This window comes from Oncorhynchus mykiss, chromosome 22, assembly GCF_013265735.2.
Source record: "Oncorhynchus mykiss isolate Arlee chromosome 22, USDA_OmykA_1.1, whole genome shotgun sequence".
NCBI classification, from domain to species: domain Eukaryota; kingdom Metazoa; phylum Chordata; class Actinopteri; order Salmoniformes; family Salmonidae; genus Oncorhynchus; species Oncorhynchus mykiss.
This window is the reverse complement of record NC_048586.1, coordinates 33060230-33083678: the sequence shown is the minus strand read 5'-3', so window position 1 is coordinate 33083678 and position 23449 is coordinate 33060230. Positions and strand designations below refer to the sequence as shown.

The following is a 23449-nucleotide window of genomic DNA, read 5'->3' as shown; positions in this document are numbered from 1 at the left end:
GAAGAATTATTCATTGCCTCAAATCAGCTGTTGGACAGGAGCTCACTATCCCAAGTGAAATTAGAAAGGGGGCAGTAGAGTTCTATGCTGAGCTCTACAAGTGTGAGTGAAAAGAGGATAAAACAGTGACACAGCAGTTCCTTGATGGGCTCCCACAGGTGGCTGCAGAAGGTAGAGCTAGAGCAACCATTGTCTTTGCAGGAGCTATGCATTGCATTAAAAGGCATGGAAAATGGATGTGCACCAAGCATTGATGGGCTTCTTGTTGACTTTTTTAAAAGTATTTCTGGGCTATGTTGGGAGAGGATTGGCTAAAAGTAGTTAAGATAGTTTCACCGGAGGGTTCCTACCGCTACGCAGTAGAAGGGCTGTCCGCACCCTACTGCCAAAAAAGGTGACCCTATGGAGGTGACGAATTGGAGGCCTTAATGTGCACTGATTATAAGATCCTGTCCAAGGCTTTTTCCAACAGGCTGAGGGAGATGATGGGGCAAATCATACACATGGACCAGTCCTACTGTGTTCACGGCAGGCAGATAGGGGACAACATTTCCTTGATTCTGGATTTTTTTGGCCGTCTCTAGGGCTATTGGGTTGGATGCGGGTATAATTTCAATTGATCAGGAAAAGGCGTTTAACCGAGTTGAACATCAATACCTATGGTGCACTTTTGAGGCTTTTGGTTTCAGCTCTGGTTTTATTGCCATGTTCAGGGTGATACGTATATGGTGAAATTGAAAGTTAACGGTGGCTTGAGTGCTCCTTTTAAAGTGTGTAGAGAAATTAGGCAGGGTTGTTTGTTGCCTGGAATGTTGTATGGCATCGCTCTAGAGCCACTACTAAATTGCATTAGAAGTCGCATTGAATGGGTGTACCTTTCAGATTTTATTCCTCCTATTCCTCCTCTAAGGATATGCTAATGCTAATGCTAATGATATGCTAATGATGTAGGTATTTTTGTGAAAAATCAAGCAGAGGTGGATAGTGTGAGTCTCATAGTTCATCGGTTTATGGGAATACCCTCTGCAAAGATAAAATGGGGGAAAAGGTGTGCTTCACAGATTGGGAAATGGTCTGGAGGGATCATGGCTTTGCCAGGGGGGTTGGAATGGTGTAAGGGAGGTTTCAAGTATCTTGGAGTCTCCCTAGGGGATGGGGAAAAAATTGGAAAGGGGTGGTTCAAAAGGTAGAAGGGAAGATGGGGAGATGGCGTTGGTTTCTATCTCGTATGTCATATAGGGGGCACACTATTATTGTTAATAATGTGGTTGCCTCTGCACTGTGGCATCGGTTGTCATGTTTAGAGCCACCATCTGGCCTTCCAGCCAAGATACAGGCAATTATTGTAGATTTTTTGAGGGATAAATATCATTGAGTTCCACAAAGTGCTTGGTATTTGTCAAAAGAGGGCGGACAAGGTATTGTACATGTTGCTAGTAGGGCTGCTGCTTTCCCGTTTCAGTTTATTCAAAGGTTGCTTTATGGACCAAAAAATGTGGTGTGGAGAGGGGTGGCAGGTCTGGTATTACAGAACGTAGGGGGATTAGATTTTAAAGAAGGCTTTATTTTTGGTTGACAGTAGCCAGATTTCTACGGATGGAGTATCTCCGTTTTACAGAGGCCTTATTAGGGTTTGGAGTATAATGAAGGTGTCCAGACATTCAGTTCAGTTACTTTCCCTTTCTTGGGCACAGGGATGACAGTGAATATCTTGAAGCAGGTGGGTATAGAGTCCTGAGCTAGGGAGAGATTGAAAATGTCAGAGAACACAACAGCCAGCTACAACAGTCAGTGTGCAAATGCTCTGAAGCCACGGCTAGTGATGCCATCTGGGCCGGCAGCCTTGCAAAGGTTAACACTTTCTAATAACTTAGATACGTCCTCAGTGAACTAATTGCGCCGGAAGAGATGGCTGCCATTTACGGGCTCCTAGCCAAATTGTGTTATTGTGTGTGTTTTTTTGCGTCATGTGTAACTTATTTTGTACATAATGTTTCTGCCACCGTCTCTTATGACCGAAAATAACTTCTGGATATCAGGACAGCGATTACTCACCTCATACTGGACAAATATTTTTTCTTTAACGAGTCGGACGCGAAGGATTTACTTCAGACACTCGACAAGACCCTCATCCCCGTCATTCGCATGAAGAAGAGACGGCGATATCGGGGACATAGGTCGGGGTGCCTTGTAAGGATCCGACAGCGAGTGAGTAATCCCTCTCTACCATCAGTCCTATTAGCCAAAGTGCAATAATTGGATAACAAAATGGATGAGCTCTGATCAAGGCTTTCCTACCAACGGGACATTAAAAACTGTAATATCTTATGTTTCACAGAGTTGTGGCTGAATGACGGCATGGATAACATACATACATGATAAGCTGTAGACTGCACTATTTACCAAGAGAGTTTTATATATATTTAGTAGCTGTCTATTTACCTCCACAAACCGATGCTGGCACTAAGACCGCACTCAACGAGCTGTATATGGCCATAATCAAACAGGAAAATGCTCATCCAGAGGTGGCGCTCATAGCAGCCAGGGAACTTTTATGCAGGGAAATTTTATTCTGTTTTACCTCATTTCTACCAGCATGTTAAATGTGCAACAAGAGGGGAAAAAATCTAGTCCACCTTTACTCCACACACAGAGACGTGTGCAAAGTTCTCCCTCGCCCTCCATTTGGCAAATCTGACCATAACACTATTCTCCTGATTCCTGCTTACAAGCTAAAACTAAAGCAGGAAGTACCAATGACCCACTCAATAAGGAAGTGTTCAGATGAAGCAGATACTAAGCTACAGGACTGTTTTGCTATCACAGACTGGAATATGTTCCCGGGATTCTTACGATGGGATTGAGGAGTACACCACATCAGTCACTGGCTTCATCAATAAGTGCATCAACGACATTGTCCCCACAGTAAGCGTACAGTACGTACATAACCCAAACAGAAGCCATGGATTACAGGAAACATCCGCACTGGGCTAAAGGTAGAGCCTGCAGCTTTCAAGGAGCGGTACTCTAACTCGGATGCTTAGAAGAAATCCTGCTATACGACGAACCAACAAACAGGCAAAGTGTCAATACAGGACTAAGATTGAATAGTACTACACTGGCTCCAACGCTCGTCGGATGTGGCAGGGCTTGCAAACTATTACGGACTACAAAGGGAAGCAGAGCTGTGAGCTGGCCAGTGACACGTGACCACCAGACAAGCTAAATAACTTCAATGCTCGATTCGAGGCAAGCAACACTGAAACATGCATGAGTGCATCAGCTCTCCGTAGCCGATGTGAGTAAGACCTTTAAATAGGTCAACATTCACAAGGCCACAGGGCCAAACGGATTACCAGGATGTGAACTCCGAGCATGCGCTGACCAACTTGGAGGTGTCTTCACTGACATTTTCAACCTATCCCTGACCGAGTCTGTAATACCAACATGTTCCAAGCAGACCACCATAGTCCCTGTGCCAAACAACACTTAGGTAACCTGCCCAAATGACTACCGACCCGTGGTGCAGTCCATGAGTGCAGCACTGCAGTACTTAATGCAGCTGGTGGCCACACCAGACACTGAGTGTTACTTTTGATTTTGACCCCCCCTTTTCAGGGACACATTATTCCATTTCTGTTAGTCACGTCTGTGAAACTTGTTCAGTTTATGTCTCAGTTGTTGAATCTTGTTATGTTCATACAAATATTTACACATGTTAAGTTTTCTGAAAAAAATGCAGTTGACAGTGAGAGGACATTTATTTTTTTGCTAAGTTTACAATGACTTGCTGAGTTTAGTTGAAGACAGCAGAGGTGTATTTAGAGGGCAGGTTGGTCAGGATGCTATCTATGATGATGCCCATGTTTACGGATTTAGGGTTGTACCTGGTAGGTTCCTTGATAAGTTTGAGGGCATCTAGCTTAAATTGTAGGATGGTCGGGGTGTTAAGCATATGCCAATTTAGGTCACCTAACATTACGAACTCTGAAGATAAATGGGGGGCAATCAAATCACATATGGTGTCCAGGGCACAGGTAGGGGCTGAGGGGGGTCAACAGTGTTTCTGGAAATATGGATTTTTAAAAGTAGAAGCTCGAACTGTTTGGGCACAGACCTGGATAGTATGACAGAACTTTGCAGGCTCTCTCTGCAGTAGATTGCAACTCCGCCACCTTTGGCAGTTCTATCTTGGCTGAAAATGTTGTAGTTGGGGATGGACATTTCTGAATTTTTGATGTCCTTCCAAAGCCATGATTGAGATACGGCTAGGACATCAGGTCTGGTGGAGTGTGCTAAAGCAGTGAATAAAACAAACTTCGGGAAGAGGCTTCTGATGTTAACATGCATGAAACCAAGGCTTTTACGGTTACAGAAGTCAACAAATGATATCGCCTGGGGAATAGGAGTGGAACTGGGGGCTACAGGGCCTGGGTTAACCCCTACATCACCAGAGGAACAGAGGAGGAGTAGGATAAGGGTACGGCTAAAGACTATAATAACTGGTTGTCTAGTGCGTTGGGAACAGCGAATAAAAGGAGCAGATTTCTGAGCGTGGTAGAATAGATTCAGGGCATAATGTACAGACAAGGGTATGGTAGGATGTGACTACAGTGGAGGTAAACCTAGGTGTTGAGTGACAATGAGAGAGGTTTCGTCTCTGGAGGCACCAGTTAAGCCAGGTGAGGTCTCCGCATGTGTGTGGGGTGGGACAAAAGAGCTATCTAAGGCATGTTGAGCGGGACTGAGGGCTCTACAGTGAAATAAAACAATAAGAACTAGCCGAGAGAACAGTAGACAAGGCATATTGACATTTGTGTGTGTGTGTGTGTGTGTGTGTGTGTGTGTGTGTGTGTGTGTGTGTGTGTGTGTGTGTGTGTGTGTGTGTGTGTGTGTGTGTGTGTGTGTGTGTGTGAGAGTGTCTGTGTCCCTGTGTGTGTGTGTGTGTTCGTGTGTGTGTGTGTGTGTGTGTGTGTGTGTGAGAGAGAGAGAGTGCCTGTGTCCCTGTGTGTGTGTGTGTGTGTGTGTGTGTGTGTGTGTGTGTGTGTGTGTGTGTGTTCGTGTGTGTGTGTGTGTGTGTTAAATCAAATTGTATTTGTCACATGCACCGAATACAGGGTGTAGACCTTACAGTGAAATTCTCACTTACAAGCCATTAACCAACAATGCAGTTTTAAGAAAATGCCCCAAAAAAGGAAAGAGCAGCAGGGGGTACCGGTATAGAGTCAATGTGCGGGGGCAGTGGTGTCGAGGTAATTGAGGTAATATGTACTGTAAGTGTGCAACCTCTATAGCCCCAATATAATCCTCATACTTTAATGATGACAGCTTCTCCATCCTAAAGGGGGAGATCAACCATTTCCAGGCCCAGGGACATGTACTAGTCTGTGGTGACCTAAATGTCAGAACAGGACAAGAACATGACACCCTCAGCACACAAGGAGACAGAACAGGGAAACAACATTTGAGGTTACACCAACAGAAAAAACACCCTAATCTGTGAGGTGTAGGGCTGGTTGAGAGCTCCATGAACACGGTTATGCCTAACATTTTTAGAAGCATTAGACCAGAACCTTGATACAGTTTGACGTCTAAGTTTGAACATGAGTCATGACGATTAGGCTGGTTGAACCTGCCAGTGCATATGCTTGTCTCAAAGATTACGCCATGCAAGTCTAAGTACAGTCGGCTGTTACAGTGAAACTGTGAATGGCTCATTAAATAAAATAAATGATACATTTTAATTTGGAAGAGACAGCTTTTGAAACCAACATGGCTCAGTTTAAATAGTTTTCACATTGTAGACACAACTATGACAAAACAACCAACAAAAACGGGTCCCAACTCCTGCAGCTCTGTCACTCGCTGGATCTGTACATAGTCAATGGTAGGCTTCAAGTAGACTCCTATGGTAGGTACACCTACAGCTCATCCTTTGGCAGTAGTCCTGTAGACTACTTTAACACTGACCTCAAATCTGTCTAGAAATTAATAAGGAAATTATCTCAACAGAGAAAAATGTCCTCCTGTGTGCTACCTATATCCCTCCACTAGAATCCCCATACGTTAACGATGACAGCTTCTCCATCCTAGAGGTGGAGATCAACAATTTCCAGGCTCAGGGACATGTACTCGTTTGTGGCGACCTAAATGCCAGAACTGGACAAGAATCTGACACCCTCAGCACACAGGGGGACAAACACGTACCTGGAGGTGATATCATTACCTTCCCCATATTCCCCCCTTGACACAACTACGTCAACATAACCAGCAACAAAGGGTCACAACTCCTGCAGCTCTGTCGGACGCTGGGTATGTACGTAGTCAACGGTAGGCTTCTAGGGGACTCCTAGGGCAGGTACACCTGTAGCTCATCTCTTGTCAGTAGTACTTTAGACTACTTTATCACCGACCTCAACCCAGAGTCTCTCAGAACGTTCACAGTCAGTCCACTGACACCTCTATCAGATCACAGCAGAATCACACTCTACTTTAACATAGCTTTGCTCAATCATGAGGCATCAAAGCCAAAGGAACTGAATAATATTATGAAATGCTATAGATGGAAGGAAAATCTACCAAAAAAACTATTAGGCAACAACATATTCAATCCTTTCTAGACAATGTATCTATCCAAAATGGAGATGTATGGATAAACCACTTCTCCAATCTTTTTGGCTCTATAACAAAGAACAAACAGCAAAAACATATACATGATCATAAACAAATCTTAGAATAAACTATTAAAGACTACCAGAACCCACTGGATTCTCCAATCACATTGAATGAACTACAGGACAAAATACAAACCCTCCAACCCAAAAAGGCCTGTGGGGTTGATGGTCTCCTACATGAAATTATAAAATATACAGACCACAAATTCCAAATGGCTATACTTTAAACTTTTTTACATCATCCTCAGCTCTGGCATTATCATTAACAGCAGACTTGTACATTTCCTCAGCGAAAACAATGTACTGAGCAAATGGCAAATTGGCTTTTTACAAAATGATCATACAACAGACCACGTATTCACCCTGCACACCCTAATTGACAAATAAACAAACCAAAACAAAGGTAAAGTCTTCTCATGCTTTGTTGATGTCAAAAAAGCTTTCGACTCAATTTGGCACGAGGGCCTGCTATACAAATTGATGGAAAATGGTGTTGGGGGAAAAACATACAACGTTATAAAATCCAAACAAATTGGGTGAAATAACAGTGTGCAATCACAGCAGCAAGATTTGTGACCTGTTGCCACAAGAAAAGAGCAACCAGTGAAGAACAAACAACATTTTAAGTACCACCTATTTTTATGTTTATTTATTGACATAATATGACATTTGAAATGTATTTATTATTTTGGAACTTGTGTAATGTTTACTGTACATTTTTTATTGTTTAATTCACTTTTGTTGAGAGAGAGAGAGAGAGAGAGAGAGAGAGAGAGAGAGAGAGAGAGAGAGAGAGAGAGAGAGAGAGACTAAAGTTCCTCTGTCTCAGTGTCATTAAAACACCTAAATCACTTCATGTGTTAAACTGTTGGTCACACTCTTGGAGAGCTTGGGGTAGTATGTAGCTGGTTTGGTCTTTCAGCGAGACAGAGGCAGGGCCTTCAAAGTGATGACTGAAGGGGGTAGAGATAGAGATGGAGAATGTCTGCCCTCTGTCACCCTGCTAAAGTCTGCTCTGTGTGCGTGGGGACTGAGGGGAACTGCTCTAAAGTCTGCTCTGTGTGCGTGGGAACTGAGGGGAACTGCTCTGTGTGCGTGGGAACTGAGGGGAACTGCTCTAAAGTCTGCTCTGTGTGTGTGGGAACTGAGGGGAACTGCTCTAAAGTCTGCTCTGTGTGCGTGGGAACTGAGGGGAACTGCTCTAAAGTCTGCTCTGTGTGCGTGGGAACCGAGGGGAACTGCTCTAAAGTCTGCTCTGTGTGCGTGGGAACTGAGGGGAACTGCTCTAAAGTCTTTCTGCACACATTATCACAGCTGGATGTCTACCCATCAGAGACGGTTGTGCTGGCCATCAGAGTACAGCCCACGCATGCACACACACACATACTGTACCTATACACAGACGCACACACAAACACACACTCACACGCACAGAAGCACGAGCGCAAACACACATACTGTACATATACACAGACGCACACACAAACTCACACGCACAGAAGCACGAGCACACATACACACTCAAACGTACCCACACAAACACACACAAAGACTAACAAACACAAGCAAGCACAGAGCTAAGCAGAAAATGCCAGCCTGTGCCTAAGCTAGAATAACAAAGAGAGAGAGAGAGAGAGAGAGGGAGAGAGTGTACATAATGTTTTTCTGTTTTGTTAAGGTTTCATGGTCGTGCGTCACATTCATTTTCTCTGGTAGAGCAGCTCTTTTCTTCTCTTCCCTCCTACACTCGGCAAACACGTGGCTCCTAGCATTGGGAAGGCAACAGAAACAACCGACACTCACACATACATCCACCCACCCACATACACCCACCCACACACAGCCAGAGACACGCAGCCAAAGACACACAGCCATTTGTCTCTCTCTCTCTCTCTGTCTGTCACTCTCTCTGTCTGTCCCTCTCCATGTCTGTCCCTCTCCATGTCTGTACCTCTCCATGTCTGTCCCTCTCCCTGTCTGTCCCTCTCTCTGTCTGTCCCTCTCTCTGTCTGTCCTCTCTCTGTCTGTCCCTCTCTCTGTCTGTACCTCTCCCTGTCTGTCCCTCTCCATGTCTGTCCCTCTCCATGTCTGTCCCTCTCCCTGTCTGTCCCTCTCTCTGCCTGTCCCTCTCTCTGCCTGTCCCTCTCCATGTCTGTCCCTCTCTCTGTCTGTCCCTCTCCATGTCTGTCCCTCTCCATGTCTGTCCCTCTCTCTGTCTGTCCCTCTCCATGTCTGTCCCTCTCCATGTCTGTCCCTCTCCATGTCTGACCCTCTCCATGTCTGACCCTCTCCATGTCTGACCCTCTCTCTGTCTGTCCCTCTCCCTCTCCATGTCTGTCCCTCTCCCTCTCCATGTCTGTCTCTCTCCCTCTCCATGTCTGTCCCTCTCCCTCTGTCCCTCTCCCTCTCTGTCTGTCCCTCTCCCTCTGTCCCTCTCCCTCTGTCCCTGTCCCTCTCGCTCTGTCCCTGTCCCTCTCCCTCTGTCCCTTTCTGTCCCACTGTCTCTCGTTTCTCTCTCGCTATGTCTCTCTTTCTCTCTCGCTATGTCTCTCTTTCTCTCTCGCTATGTCTCTCTCTCTCGCTATGTCTCTCTCTCTCTCGCTATGTCTCTCTCTCTCTCTCGCTATGTCTCTCTGTCTCTCTATCTGTCCCCCTCTCTCTCTCTCTCTTTCTCTCTCACTATGTTTCTCTCTCTCTCTCTCTCTCTCCCTCTCTCTCTCACTCTCTCTCGCTATGTCTCTCTTTCTCTCTCGCTATGTCTCTCTGTCTCTCTCTCTCTCTCTCTGTCCCTCTCTCTCTCTCTTTCTCTCTCGCTATGTCTCTCTCTCTCTCTCTGTCCCTCTCTCTTTCTCTCTCTCTCTCTCTTTCTCTCTCGCTATGTCTCTCTTTCTCTCTCGCTATGTCTCTCTCTCTCTATCTCTCTCTTTCTCTCTCGCTATGTCTCTCTTTCTCTCTCGCTATGTCTCTCTCTCGCTATGTCTCTCTGTCTCTCTCTCTCTGTCCCTCTCTCTCTCTCTCTCTTTCTCTCTCGCTATGTCTCTCTCTCTCTCTCTGTCCCTCTCTCTCTCTGTCCCTCTCTTTCTCTCTCGCTATGTCTCTCTTTCTCTCTCGCTATGTCTCTCTTTCTCTCTCACTATGTCTCTCTTTCTCTCTCGCTATGTCTCTCTCTCGCTATGTCTCTCTCTCTCTCGCTATGTCTCTCTGTCTCTCTCTCTCTCTCTCTGTCCCCCTCTCTCTCTCTCTCTTTCTCGCTCACTATGTTTCTCTCTCTCTCTCTCCCTCTCTCTCTCTATCTCTCGCTATGTCTCTCTTTCTCTCTCGCTATGTCTCTCTCTCTCGCTATGTCTCTCTCTCTCTCTCTGTCCCTCTCTCTTTCTCTCTCTCTCTCTCTTTCTCTCTCGCTATGTCTCTCTTTCTCTCTCGCTATGTCTCTCTCTCTCTATCTCTCTCTTTCTCTCTCGCTATGTCTCTCTTTCTCTCTCGCTATGTCTCTCTCTCGCTATGTCTCTCTGTCTCTCTCTCTCTGTCCCTCTCTCTCTCTCTCTCGTTCTCTCTCGCTATGTCTCTCTCTCTCTGTCCCTCTCTCTCTCTGTCCCTCTCTTTCTCTCTCGCTATGTCTCTCTTTCTCTCTCGCTATGTCTCTCTTTCTCTCTCACTATGTCTCTCTTTCTCTCTCGCTATGTCTCTCTCTCGCTATGTCTCTCTCTCTCTCGCTATGTCTCTCTGTCTCTCTCTCTCTCTCTCTGTCCCCCTCTCTCTCTCTCTCTTTCTCGCTCACTATGTTTCTCTCTCTCTCTCTCCCTCTCTCTCTCTATCTCTCGCTATGTCTCTCTTTCTCTCTCGCTATGTCTCTCTCTCTCGCTATGTCTCTCTGTCTCTCTCTCTCTCTGTCCCTCTCTCTCTCTCTCTCGCTATGTCTCTCTTTCTCTCTCACTATGTCTCTCTCTCTCTCTCTCTCTCTTTCTCTCTCGCTATGTCTCTCTTGCTATGTCTCTCTCTCTCTCTCGCTGTGTCTCTCTGTCTCTCTCTCTCTCTCTCTGTCCCTCTCTCTCTCTCTCTCTTTCTGTCCCTCTCTCTCTCTCTCTGTCCCTCTCTCTCTCTCTCTCTCTTTCTCTCTCGCTATGTCTCTCTCTCTCTCTCTGTCCCTCTCTCTCTCTCTCTCTCTTTCTCTCTCGCTATGTCTCTCTTTCTCTCTTGCTATGTCTCTCTTTCTCTCTTGCTATGTCTCTCTCTCTCTCTCTCTCTCTCACTATGTCTCTCTCTCTCGCTATGTCTCTCTCTCTCGCTATGTCTCTCTCTCTCTCGCTATGTCTCTCTCTCTCTCGCTATGTCTCTCTCTCTCTCGCTATGTCTCTCTCTCTCTCGCTGTCTCTCTGTCTCTCTCTCTCGCTATGTCTCTCTCTCTCTCTCTCTCTGTCCCTCTCTCGCTCTGTTTCTCTCTATTTCTTTGTTGGTGTGTGAATTTTCCTCTTTCTTCTCAATTAAAGACTGTGGAAACCATTGAGCAGCAGCGTACAGATTGGTCTACCTGGTAAGGCAGTGTGAGACTTGAGGTGGTGATTTGAGGTCGGTGCAGACAGAGGCCTCTTATCTTCAGAAGTACGGTACGGGACAGGACAGAGATGACCAAGGAAAGACAATACCAAGGGACAACCTATTCACACCTGGAAAGGAGAAAGGGTGAATAAGTTTACTTAAGACTGGGACTAATATACTACGGTACACAGACACACACACACACACACACACACACACAAGCACTGTATCGACAGTGAAGTGTGTACATTTACAAACAGAGAGAAAGAGAGGAGGAGATAGGGGGAATGAAAGGGAGAGAGAGAGAAAACAAAAGAGAGAGAAAGAGAACGAACAAGGTTCTAATCCAAAAGATTCCCCCTTATTGAGTGCAGTCCAGAAACCTTGTGTTTGTTTATTTCATATATTGGCAAATGTATTTATTTATTTCCCTCCCAGAAGTTAGAAAGAAACAAACAGTAGATTAGATTAGATCATGAGCATGAATTATAGTGACTGTTTCTTCAGCCGGCCCAGTTGATCATGAGCATGAATCACAGTGTTTCTTCTGCCGGCCCAGTTGATCATGAGCATGAATTACAGTGACTGTTTCTTCAGCCGGCCCAGTTGATCATGAGCATGAATTACTGTCACACCCTGATCTGTTTCACCTGTCTTTGTGCTTGTCTCCACCCACCTCCAGGTATTGCCCATCTTCCCCATTATTCCCTGTGTATTTATACCTGTGTTCTCTGTTTGTCTGCTGCCAGTTCGTTTTGTTAATTAATAAAAACCCTGAAAAAAAAAAAACTGCCTTCTCTGACCCTGAGACTGCCTGCCATTCTGGACCCTTTACACCCTCTCTGGATTAATGACCACTGCCTGCCTTGACCTGTCGTTTGCCTGCCCCTGTTTTGGAATTAAACTTTTGTTTCTTAGACACTGACTGCATCTGGGTTTTACCTAAAATGTGATAATTACAGTGACTGTTTCTTCAGTCACCCCAGTTCCCTGGATGGCATGTTGTGTAGTGTGGATTGTCGTCTGGTACTGTAGTGTCTTGTTAAAACCAACCAGCTAATGTAGGGAGAGATAGACAGTAGGTAACTGATGCACACACACACACACACACACTAGGGAGAACATAAGACAGCATGAAGAACAGGAGACCGTGCATGCAGCAACACAGTACCAGTAAAGGAAACAGACACCATGTACAGTACAATAGGTGAGTGTCTGAAGTTATATCATGGATGGAAACTATAACGAAATATGCTGTTTGTGCCTATATATACATACACCTGATATAGACTGAGACTGGAAAGTGTGATCGTGTAAGTGTGATGCGTAACCTTGGCCGAGACCCGAAGACTTACGTTATGTCCCTGAGTTAAAGCTCAGCGGGCTAAAACAGTATTGTGGCAGGCAGTAGTCGAACCTAGTTGGTAACACCCTGTTATGTGGTTACACTGTTTCATAACAGTGCTTTGATTTAAGGTCCATAGTTACCCTTCTTACCCAGAACCCTCTCTGTCTAGCACCATGCTCTAACTTTGATTGCCTCCGCATGGCAATCAAACAAGCTTAGCATCAGTATAGAGACAAAGTAGAGTCGCAATTCAACGGCTCAGACACAAGAGGTATGTGGCAGGGTCGCGGACCAGGATGTCTTGCTCCCAGACAGACTAAATAACTTTTTTGCTCGCTTTGAGGACAATACAGTGCCACTGACACGGCCCGCTACCAAAACCTGTGGACTCTCCTTCACTGCAGCCAAAGTGAGTAAAACATTTAAACGTGTTAACCCTCGCAAGGCTGCAGGCCCAGACGGCAACCCCAGCCGCGTCCTCAGAGCATGCACAGACCAGCTGGCTGGTGTGTTTACGGACATATTCAAACAATCCCTATCCCAGTCTGCTGTCCCCACATGCTTCAAGAGGGCCACCATTGTTCCTGTTCCCAAGAAAGCTAAGGTAACTGAGCTAAACGACCGTAGCACTCACTTCCGTCTTCATGAAGTGCTTTGAGAGACTAGTCAAGGACCATATCACCTCCACTCTACCTGACACCCTAGACCCACTCCAATTTGCTTACCGCCCCAATAGGTCCACAGACGATGCAATCGCAACCACACTGCACACTGCTCTAACCCATCTGGACAAGAGGAATACCTATGTGAGAATGCTGTTTTCGACTACAGCTCAGCATTTAACACCATATTACCCTCCAAACTCGTCATCAAGCTCGAGACCATAGGTCTCGACCCCGCCCTGTGCAACTGGGTACTGGACTTCCTGATGGGCCGCCCCCAGGTGGTGAGGGTAGGTAACAACATCTCCACCCCGCTGATCCTCAACACTGGGGCCCCACAAGGGTGTGTTCTGAGCCCTCTCCTGTACTCCCTGTTCACCCACGACTGCGTGGCCATGCACCCCTCCAACTCAATCATCAATTTTGCAGACGACACTACAGTGGTAGGCTTGATTACCAACAACGACGAGACAGCCGACAGAGAGGAGGTGAGGGCCCTCGGAGTGTGGTGTCAGGAAAATAACCTCACACTCAACGTCAACAAAACAAATGAGATGATTGTGGACTTCAGGAAACAGCAGAGGGAGCACCCCCCTATCCACATTGACGGGATAGTAGTGGAGAGGGTAGTAAGTTTTAAGTTCCTTGGCATGCACATCACGGACAAACTGAATTGGTCCACCCACACAGACAGCGTTGTGAAGAAGGCCATAAAGATCATCAAGGACAACAACCACCGGAGCCACTGCCTGTTCACCCCGCTATCATCCAGAAGGCGAGGTCATTACAGGTGCATCAAAGCAGGGACCGAGAGACTGAAAAACAGCTTCTATCTCAAGGCCATCAGACTGTTATACAGCCACCACTAACATTGAGTGGCTGCTGCCAACATACTGACTCAACTTCAGCCACTTTAATAATGGAAATTGATGGAAATTGATGGAAAAAATGTATCACTAGCCACTTTAAACAATGCCACTTAATATAATGTTAACATACCCTACATTACTCATCTCATAAGTATATACTGTACTCTATATCATCTACTGCATCTTGCCGATGCCGTTCTGTACCATCACTCATTCATATATCTTTATGTACATATTCTTTATCCCTTTACACTTGTGTGTATAAGGTAGTAGTTGTGGAATTGTTAGGGTAGATTACCCGTTGGTTATTACTGCATTGTCGGAACTAGAAGCACAAGCATTTCACTACACTCGCATTAACATCTGCTAACCATATGTATGTGGCAAATAAAATTTGATTTGATTTGAGTTCATCAATACCAATCCCATCCCCTCTGAGAGACAGCCTTCCTATCCTACGCCAGGATCATTGTCAGCACGGGAGACTGGCCCATCCTCAGTCCCATCCTCTCCCACTTCACATGGACACACACACATAAACAAACAGAGAGAGGATGGACCGGGGTCCGATCCCGTCACAAAGACCATCAAAATGGTTCTGGATGAGAGAGAGCCGAGCCATAAAGTCCCGGAGCTTACAGCAGGACAAAGTGGGAATAAAGTAAACACAGAACACCAGCAACGCATAAGCACTGAGTCATACAGTCATGAACAGACTCTCAGACAGACAATATGTTCACTGATCAAACATTCAGAATAAGTACACAGCTAGCTACACACAGTACATTACACAATAACCCACTCCAGGCGCTGTGGGTTCTTGGTAATGTAATAAACTCAACTCAGCCTGGTCCCTATTTCTGCTGTCTTGCCAACTCCTTTTGTCTGCTAAAGACCCCAGCAATAGCCTGCGCTCACAGAGCTTTCTCTATTTCTCTCTCTCTGGTTCTGCCACGGCTCTGTTCAGGATGTCATTATGTGAGTTTCAGAGTGTGCAGCATCTAAATGAGCCTCTCTACTCTGACCACTCGGGGTGTGGCTCAGTTGTTTTGTGTGTGTTTTTGGTTTAACTATCCTTGTGGGGACCAGAAGTCCTCACAAGGATAGCCAAACAAGTAAAAGTTGGATAAGTGGGGACATTTCACCGGACCTCACAAGGGAAATTGCTATTTTAGGCTTTAAGGTTAGGTTTAGAGATAGGGTTAGAATTAGGGTTAGAAGTAGGGTTGAGTTAAGAGATAGGGTTAGAATTAGGGTTAGGTTTAGAGATAGGGTTAGAATTGGGGTTAGAAGTTAAGGTTAGGTTCGAGAAAATAGGATTTTGAAGGGGAATGTATTGTTAGGATAGTAAAACAAACGTGTGTGTGTGTTGACTCATCCCTTTAGCAGTGTATCTTGCCGTAGGAATAAGGCAGATGGTTGTTAGCATACACCCAGCATCACCCTGTGAACTGCTGTCTCACCCTCCTCTCTACTGCAGTGATCTTACATACGCTACTCTGAGGGACACACTCACACTCTGTTTGCCAGGTCTTTACATGCCAGGCGACATGTGTTTCCCTCACACACTTGTCCTCACTTTCATCCCGAGAGATCATACACACGGCTTAACCCAGGGTTTCCCAATGTCAGGGTCCCCCCCCCCCCCCGGTGCACATTTTGGTTTTTGCACTAGCACTACACAGCAGATTCCAATAATCAAAGCTCGATGATGAGTTATATATTTGAATCAGCTGTGTAGTACTAGGGCAAAAAACTAAATGTGCACCCAGGTCGGGCCCCAGGACCTATTTAAATGTAATGAAAATGTGCCATTCAGGCTTTCATGTGAACAGCTGCCAACACGTCCGACAGTATAGTAGAAGATGCTATAGTTAATACAATGGGGACAACTAGCGTAACATCTCATGCTTGGCTGTTTTATGTGATGTAAAAGGTAACGGTAATGTAGGTACTGTTGTGTTAGTGCTCTACTGCAGTTTATGAATATAAACAAGATTAAAAGATCATAAGGGAGTGCTTTTACAGGGCTTGCCCTTGTTGTACTGGCCACATCTCCACTGAGTCCTTTAACGTTAGTTACATGCTATTGCCAGTAGTTCCGCATCCCAGGGGGAGTAGTGTTGGTGGTGGTACTGGCCTCACTCCCCCCTATCTGAAATCTCTACTGCAGCCCTCATCCTCCACATGCAAAACCCGTTCTGCCAGTCACATTCTGTTAAAGGTCCCTAAAGCACACACATTCCTGGGTCACTCGTCTTTTCAGTTCGCTGCAGCTAGCGACTGGAACGAGCTGCAACAAACACTCAAACTGGACAGTTTTATCTCAGTCTCTTCATTCAAAGACTCAATCATGGACACTCTTACTGACAGTTGTGGCTACTTTGCGTGATGTATTGTTGTCTCTACCGTCTTGCCCTTTGCGCTGTTGTCTGTGCCTAATAATATTCGTACCATGTTTAGTGCTGTGATTTTTTATCCCAGCCCCCGTCCCCGAAGGAGGCCTTTTGCCTTCTGGTAGGCTGTCATTGTGAATAATAATTTGTTCTTAAGGGACTTATCTAGTTAAATAGGTTAAATAAAGGTTAAATAAAAATTAAAAACATTTGAAATGGTGGTGATGGTGGTTTGTAGTGCGGTTGCTACAGTTTCTGAGAAAAGGAGCAACTTTTGCTCACTATTACAGTTTCTAACAAGACTCCATGAGGGGACAGAGGAAGTAGACATCCTCCTCCTTCCCTTACTTGAAGTTTCTATCTACCACTGCCTTAACCTCATCCATAATTCACATAATGAACACCCACACATGCACTAACAAAAATACACACACACTGCTTATCCCCCCTGGACCGCTTCTCCCAGCAGCAACCTGTCAGGACCGCTTCTCCCAGCAGCCACCTGTCAGGACCGCTTCTCCCAGCAGCCACCTGTCAGACCATGTAAAAAGAAGCCCACAGGGGGGCCGAGGTTAAAGTGAACCTGCATTTTTTTTTTTCAGGAAATCTCAGGGCTCATGAATTTACAATGTGGCGGAGGAGGATAGGGATCTCTCTCTCTGAATAAGAAAATACAAATTGATCTTTCTTTGCCTTTGAACTGCAGAAAGCTACTTGTTTGCACTGTCAGACTCCTTAGGATGAATCTGAAGCACGTTGCCTTAGATGACTCCAAAACCTGATTAAAAGTTTGGCTGGTGTGTTTGTTTACATGAGATATTTCATTTTAAATTAGTAGGATTTACTCTGTTTATGTATTCCTATATGCTTAATTTAGAATTATTAATGTAACTTTAGTATTTCTACAAACATTGGGCTACATTAATAACACTAAATTAAGCATATAGGAATACCTATTTCTTAACTGCTCAACACAGAATAGCTGCATGTGCGCACTCCCTCATATACTTGGGAAAATATTAGTTATATTTATTCAGCTTTGTTCAATTGTATTCTTCATACTCTAAATAATTTAAAATAATGCCACGGAATTCTAAGCAAATCTTGTTTGCTAAATGAGCTAGTGTAGCCCACGGCCATATGGCATAGACAGATCAGGACAACTCAGAGTATGCTATTCTGTTCTTCTGAAATAGACTACATTTTCTTCAAATCATGCTTCTTTAGACCTAAAATATTTATTTTTTAAAGAAATAAAAATAAATAAATATTCCAAACATAGTCTGGGATAGTTGTGGGATGCGATAGATCCCAAATTAATACAACCTCTAGCATCAAAAAACATTTGTTACACAATGTGGCTGACGCAAGAGATTAGTTTAAAATTTTGATAAACTATTATGCTATTTCTTCACATTATAAGCGCAGCAGTGTGCACACGGCAGTAGATTATAAGCGCGAACGTTCCATTAGCGGAAAACACCATTATCAAAATGTACCACAAATACAATTATGCATGTAATGCTTTTATTATAAAGGAGCCTGTGAAAATGATCTTCCTCAAAGTTGAAACTCACACGCTGCTTATGTACGCCAGTTAGGCTCTACACCCCTTGTAAAGCGGATTCATGTGCTTCATTTTAAGAAATGATTTGGCCACTTTAGTTATGATACAAACCTTATCAAAACATATAGGCCTATGGGCTAGGCTACATGAGGTGTGCGACAATGACTAGAAAAAGTTGCTGGGCATCATTCACAAGTGATAATATATCATTCACAAGTGATAGGCTAAAATTGACACCCATCAGACTATTCTTGATTTAATCTAAATAATATATATGTGTGAAATTTGTTTTGATTTAGAATGGACCATATTCATGCACCTGTATCGATACAGGGGCAGCAGGGGAAAAAAATCCATGCACATAATAGGCAAAAAGCGAATGAAGGACGCTTTTCCAGTGGTTCATTTTCATGCAATCCATGTAGGCTATGCTCCTTTTGTAAATATAAGCAATGTGCTTAATATTAGGAAAGTTGAGAAATAAATATAGCAGGCCAGGCCTAGCCTATAGAAGGCTGATAGGATCCTCCTCTTTTTAATAGAGGCCATAACTCTGTTTTCTCACGCAATTGCATAGCCCATAGAAATGTTGCGTAACATTAGCTCTCATGAAGTGTTTGATGTGATTTTTGATTACATTTGCATTGATGTCAGAGTGATTAGAGGGACAAAAGAGTGCTGAGTACCAGGCTGTTAGCAAGTTTGTTAGGCTACTAATGACCATGAGCAGCATCAGAGCTTGGAGAAGCCTAATTACCGTGGCTAAATGGTCAAGTGGAATCTTACTGCCTTTCATGACTCATGACCGCCGGTGTGGCGGCAATACGGTCACCACAACAGCCCTAGTCACATGTGCCGAATACAACGGGTGTAGGCTTTACCATGGAATGCTTCCCAACAATGCAGAGTTAAAAAAATATATACAGTAAAAAGAACAATAGTAACACAAGAGGAATCAAATACACAAGAATGGAGCTATGTACAGGGAGTACCAAATCAATGTGTATGACGTAGGGTAAAGTGACTAGGCATCAGGATAGAGAAGAATAAGAATAAAATAAAGAACAGAGTAGTAGCTGCATATGATGAGTGTAAAAGTGTGTGTGTATGTGTGTTAGTGTGGTGTTGGTATGCGTGTGTGTTGTGTGTGTACATGTGAACATGTGTTGGTTTTGTGTGAGTGTCAGCGTACCGTGTGTGAGTTTGTATATAGTGTGTAAACAGTGCCTTTAGAAAGTATTCATACCCCTTGGCTTATTCCACATTTTATTGTGTTACAACCTTAATTCAAAATTGATTAAATAGATTATCTTGTCATCCATCTACACAAAATACCCCATCATGACAAAGAGAAAACATGTTTTTTAATTTACATACGTTTTCACTTCCCTGAGTCAATATATGTTAGAATCACCTTTGGCAGCGGTTACAGCTGTAAGTCTTTCTGGGTAATTCTCTAGAGCTTTGCACATCTGGATTGTACAATATATTCCAATTTTTATTTGTAATATTCTTCAAGCTCTGTCAAATTGTTGGTTGATCATTGCTAGACAAAGATGTTCTTGTCTTGCCATAGATTTCCAATCGCATTTAAGTCAAAACTGTAAATCGGCCACTTAGGAACATTCACTGTAGATTTGGCCTTATGTTTAAGGTTACTGTCCAGCTGAAAGGTGAATTCATCTCCCAGTGTCTGCTGGAAAACAGATTGAACCAGGTTTTCCTCTAGGATTTTGCCTGTGTAGCTCCATTCCATTTATTTTTATACTGAAAAAATCACCAGTCCTTAACGATTACAAGCATACCCATAACATGATGCAACCACCACTATACTTGAAAATATGGAAAGTCGTACTCAGTAATGTGTTGTATTGGATTTTCCCCAAACATAACACTTTTTATTGAGGGCAAAACGTTAACTGCTTTACCACATTTTTTGCAGTATTATTTTAGTGCCTTGTTGCAAACAGGATGCATGTTTTGGAATATTTGTATTCTGTACAGAATTCCTTCTTTTCACTCTGTCAATTAGATTAGTATTGTGGAGTAACTAGAATGTTGTTGATCCAGAGCCATTAAACTCTGTAACTGTTTTAAAGTCATCATTGGCCTCATGGTGAAATCCCTGAGCGGTTTCCTTCTTCTGCAGAAACTGAGTTAGGAAGGACACCTGTATTTTTGTAGTGACTGGGTATACTGATACACCATCCAAAGTGTAATTAATAACTTCACCATGCTCAAAGGGATTTACAATGTCTGCTTTTTGAATGTTTACCCATCTACCACACTCCAAAAAGCAAGTCCGGCAGGCTCTAGTTTTGCCTTATCTTGATTATTGTCCAGTCGTGTTGTCGAGTGCAGCAAGTGAAGACCTAGCTGCAGCTGGCCAAAAACAGAGTGGCATGTCTTGCTCTTCATTGTAATCAGAGGGCTCATATAAACACGCCAGTCTCTCTTGGTTAAGAGTTGAGGAGAGACTGACTGATTTAAAAAACAACAATAATAATATTACCCCCTTTTCGTGGTATCCAATTGTTAGTATCTTGTCTCATCGCTAGAACTCCTGTACAGGCTCGGGAGAGACAAAGGTTGAAAGCCATTCCTCCTCCGAAACATAACCCAACCAAACCACACTGCTTCTTAGCGCACACTGTGCACCTGGAGTGCACTGCGCCCAGCCCGCCACAGGAGGATATCCCTACCGGCCAAACCCTCCCTTACCCGGACGACGCTAGGCCAATTGTGAGTCGCCCCATGGAACTCCCGGTTGCGGCCGGCTGTGTCAGAGCCTGGGCGCGAACCCAGAGTCTCTGGTGGCACAGCTAGCACTGCGATGCAGTGCCCTAGATCACTGCGCCACCCAGGAGGCGTGCATCACTGATTTTTATAAGAAACATTAATGTGTTGAAATCCCAAATTGTTTGCAAAGTCAACACAGCTCTTACACACAGCTCTGACACACACACTTATCCCACCAGACATGCCACCAGGGGACTTTTCACAGTCCCCAAATCCAGAACAAACTCAAGCCTGTAATCGGACCCACAAATACTGACGCTCCAGATACTCAACTAGTCTAAAGAAGGACAGTTGTATTGCTTTTTTAATCAGATCAACAGTTTTCAGCTGTGCTAACATAATTGCAAAAGGGTTTTCTAATGATCAATTAGCCTTTTAAAATGATAAACTTGGATTAGCTAACACGTGCCATTGGAACACAGAAGTGATGGTTGCTGATAATGGGCCTCTGCACGCCTGTGTAGATATTCCATAAACAAACCTGCCGTTTCCAGCTACAAGAGTCATTTACAACATTAACAATGGCTACACTGTATTTCTGATCAATTTGATGTTATTTTAATAGACAAAAAAAATGCTTTTCTTTCAAAAAACAATGACATTTCTAAGTGACCCCAAACTTTTGAACGGTAGTGTATATAAAATAAATATGTAGTTCGGTCCTTCGGAGCTGTTGTTTATTAAGGTTCTGTATTACGTCATGTTTCATGTTTTGTGTGGACCCCCGGAAGAGTAGCTGCTGCTCCTAATAAAATACAGAATACCAATAGGTGCCCTTAGGATTGGAAACCCTACCTGGTCTTTGTGGTTGAATCTGCGTTAGAAATTCACTGCTCGACTGAGGGACCATACAGATAATTGTATTTGTGGGGTACAGAGGTAGTTATTAAAACATCTAGTTAAACACTACTATTGCACAGAAAGTGAGTTTGTGGAACTTATTATGTGACTTGTTAAGCACATTTCTACTCCTAAACCTATTTAGGATTGCCATAAGAAATTAGTTGAATACTTATTGACTCAAGACATTTAATATGAATTTGTAAAAAAAAAATCCTAAAACATAATTCTATTTTGACATTATATGGTATTGTTTGTAGGCCAGTGACAAAAAATCTCAATTTAATCAATATTAAATTCAGGATGTAACACAACAATATGTGGAAAAAGTCAAGGGGCATGAATACTTTTTGAAGGCACTGTATTGTACTCTTGTGAGTGTGCATAGAGTCAGTGAAAAATAGGGTCAGTGCAGAAGTCCGGCTAACCATTAATTAACTATTTACTGTAGCAGTCTTATGGCTTGGGGGTAGAAGCTGTCTCGGAGCCTGTTGGTCTGAGAGTCGATGCTACGGTACAATTTATGGCTCCAGTACCAATCTATGACTTGGGTGGCTGGAGTTTTTAGCAATTTTTCCAGCCCTTCCTCTGATACCGATTGATATAGAGGTCCTGGATGGCAGGGAGCTTGGCTCCAGTGATGTACTGGGCTGTCCACACCACCCTTTGTAGCGATTTGCAGTCGAGGGTGGTGCATTTGTCATACCAATTGGTGATGCAACCAGTTAAGCTGCTGTTTGGCTGTTTTCTAAATTAACCATAGATGGAGATGGGATTTGGACTTGTGGTTTTACTTAATTCTCCATACTGACCAATGATTATAATGCAGATTCTAATCCAACCATTAATTCATACATTGTTGTAGAAGGCTAATGTTAAATAGCTAACATTGCACATGAATGTAAGTTACCAATTTGAATCACTTAATAATTCAAAAACAAAATTGATACCAGTAAAACCAATATAACTAATTGGTAGGTCTACCATTACTTCTTACGGTCACACTTTATTTGGATAGTATGGATTTTTCATCTGTAGATGCTACAGATGGCCATACTATCAACAAACTGTTGATAAGCAACTGCTTGCTAAGGTTACGGTTAGCGTTAGGTTTGGAATAAGGGTTATGGTTAAGTTTGGGTTAGGACACGGGTTAGGGTTAGACCTCGAGTTAGGGTGTTAGTAGATGGTTAGTTGAAATGTTACTGATAGTCTGCTACCCTTGTTTCTTCTATGAACTTCCATTATCCTCCCTCCTCATGAAGGAGAGAAATTATAAAGTATCTTAAAGATATGTGGATTGTCGTCTTGTGAAACAGTGGATGTAAAAAATATAGCTAGCTAAAGTATTTACTGCAAAATGTAATGTACAATTGTGTAAGCTTGCCTTGCTGATATTCGCCATGCAAGAAGCTCAAGTAAGGTAGCTAGCTCTTTTCTTGCTTACTGTGTAGTGGAGGATAAAAATACCTGTATGCCTATGGATGTGTAGCTATCTATGTAGCCAATCTGTGTATGGACCCAAAAACGTTTTGTGTAAATATTAGTTCAGAACAGTGGTTTTAATTGCTTCCACCAATTAATCATTCATCCCCAAGAAATTGAAGAAATGTACTGTTAAACACATGACTGTTACATGTCAATATTAGCTAGCTATGAACCTCAGCTATTATAGCCGGTTTTATTGACTTCAAGACACTCTGAATGGCATCACAATGGCCATGGAGGATGAGATCACAGTCCTCCGGAACAACAGGT

The 23449-nt window shown here is 43.7% G+C and overlaps 1 protein-coding gene across 20 annotated transcripts in view; it reads right to left on the bottom strand.

Moving 5' to 3' along the window:
- Window positions 1-23449, bottom strand: part of LOC110501784 (microtubule-associated protein 2) — a 176245-nt gene that overhangs the window by 87466 nt on the left and 65330 nt on the right. For 19 of the 20 annotated variants that reach the window (XM_036959146.1, XM_036959147.1, XM_036959150.1 and 16 more), the window contains exon 3: window positions 11203-11338. The exons of the other annotated variant lie outside the window; for it this stretch is intronic. The gene's annotated coding sequence lies outside the window, so the exon portion shown is untranslated. The remainder of the gene's footprint in view (window positions 1-11202; window positions 11339-23449) is intronic. 20 annotated transcript variants of the gene reach the window in all.